This window comes from Limulus polyphemus, unplaced genomic scaffold (genome assembly GCF_000517525.1).
Source record: "Limulus polyphemus unplaced genomic scaffold, Limulus_polyphemus-2.1.2 Scaffold1420, whole genome shotgun sequence".
Lineage (NCBI taxonomy): Eukaryota > Metazoa > Arthropoda > Merostomata > Xiphosura > Limulidae > Limulus > Limulus polyphemus.
In genome coordinates, this window is record NW_013667030.1 from 201,800 (window position 1) to 204,305 (window position 2,506).

Sequence of the window (2,506 nt, forward strand, 5' to 3'; positions counted from 1 at the left end):
CCCCTTTAGCACGAACTCTAGTCCTAAACCTAGGCCTGTAGACTTCGGACTGATCTTGAGTTCCATACCTGATTTCTAGAGCAGCTACCTGTGCTCTATAGTTGTGCCTGTCGTCTGCTGACAACTGTCCAAGTATTGCTAGTGGTTGTCCCTTCAGGCTCGTTGCCAGGTACACTGCTTTCTTCTCCTCTGTCCATCCATTCATTTTTGCCAGGAGCTCAAATTGTGCACTATATGCTTCTCATGGTGCCTTCCCATCGAATTCCTGTGGCTTCCTTTGTACTAGATCACCCCTATTGCTGACACTCATGTCTGGAATGTGACTTCTGGCAGGACTGAAGATGTCTGCATTAGGGTTTAGCTGCAAGGTCTGGAGGGGCTTCCTGGTGTCTGGGGCTGATATATCCTGCCTGTGTAAAAGACAGTAAATTGTCCTTTAAAATATTTAATTCACATTGAAATTTACTAATCTTTTCCATTTGTACTTCATGCTGATGTTATACTCTCTCTCCTTGTTCTTCTTGCCACTGTTGCTGACTTTCCTGTAGTTGCTGTTTACTTTCCCGCAACTGCTCCTTGTTTCCTTTCTTGTTCCAGTTGCCACTGGTGCTAGTTTCTTGCCACTGCTGTAGTCTCTCTTCTTGTTTTTTTTTTGCTGTTCTTGTATTGCTACCATCAAATCTGCTAAGTCGTAGTTTGAGTTGCCATTTCTCGTTTCCATCTTTTTTTTTTTTCATTTCCGTCCCACTCTCTGACACCAATTTGTTACGTATCTGCTTGTTTGTTTCCTTCCGGTAGAAATTCTTACCGAGGATCTTCAGATTTACAAGTCCTTTCTTGATTAAACCAATTTATTCTTCCTCGATACAAACTTTTAGTACACAGTAGTTCCACAATCAGTACCTTTCTCGTCACTTTAAACTTAACAACTTTTATAATACACGCTATAAATCACATAAATTATTTTGATTGGCTCACAAAGGAATTTAACGACGTTTAACTTCCTCAACTGCACTTTTCTGCCTCTTTATTAGTCAAGCTTGATTTTGCAAAATTTATTTATTTTAGTTAGCTATGAAATGTTAGGTGGGAGTGGTAATATTTGCCCCTTCATATTTGACGGGTATACAGCTAGTCATCCATATAGTTATTAAGCTTTCTCTTAAACTCATTTAACTTAACTTCCTCCACAATATCCGCAAGCAACTCGTTCCAAAGGCCAACTACCCTGTTTGAAAAATATAACTGTGTTAACTGAAAATTACTCATACACTGCCAAAATATATATTTGTGTCCACTAGTCCTACCATTCTCACCATTAAATATGAAAAAAGATGATGCATCAGTACTATCAATTCCCTTTAACTATTCTTTTTTGGCAGAGAAAACATTTTCAAAGATCTTAATCTCTCCTCATATGACAAACCCTCCATCACAAGCACCATTCTAGTAACCAACCCTCCTCTGAGCCCTCTATAGCAATTCAATGTCCTTCCTAAGGTAAAGAGCCCAAGTCTGAACACAGTACTCCAAATGTTGTCTAACCAGTGACCTACACAATGAAATAAAAATTCTTTAGACTTGTAATCAATATTTTTGTTGATATATCCTAGAGTTCTACTTGTATTACCACTAGCAACAGCACACTTCTTGGATGGCTTAGTTTAAGAAATTGAGAAGCCACTATACTATGATCCTATGCTTTCATAACGCTGTTAAGGTTATTCCCATCCAAATTATACTAATAATTCAAATTATGATAATCCACATTTATTATCTTGCATTTATCATAATTAAAACCCATCTGCCATTTATTCGACCAGCTCATTAAAGGATATAAATCCACTTATACAGCAGCATTGTCCTCCTCACAGCCAGCAATGTTCAAGACATTAATATTCAGCGCTGACGAGGCCTTTCGCCGAACATCAGAAGTCATTAGGACGACTGGCATATTGCAAGCACAGTAGTGGTCTACGAGTTGTGTTTTTTTTATATAATGTTGTAAACTATATCTTAATGTTGTACATTTTTATTTACTAGAGGGAGCTGCTGGTCATAATGATATTCTTGAGAAATATCTAGAATAATGATTAGTTAGAAGTAGAAGTGGTCTAGTGAATTAGTAAATAAATGTAAAAGTTGAGTGATTAATGTGTGAATGCTGAGTAGTTATTGATCGAGTGTTAGTTTTCAGTACCAGAATGCCAGTGAAGTATTTGTATCAGTGTTAGTTAATGCGTATATTCAGTTATTCCAATAATTAACTGTGAAACCGAGCAAATAAATATATTTTTACATTAGTCCTAATACCGTTACCGAGGTACTTATAACCGAACGTCACTTGTAAACTTAGGTCTACAACTTAATGCAAATTACAACAATGTATAAGCTCATCGAAACATTTAGAATAAGTGCAAGTTATTAATACAATGTTCTTAAAGCTTTGTTAAGCTAGTTAGAGAGTGAGTTTAAAAGTAGTCAAATATATAGTTGTAAGCTCCAT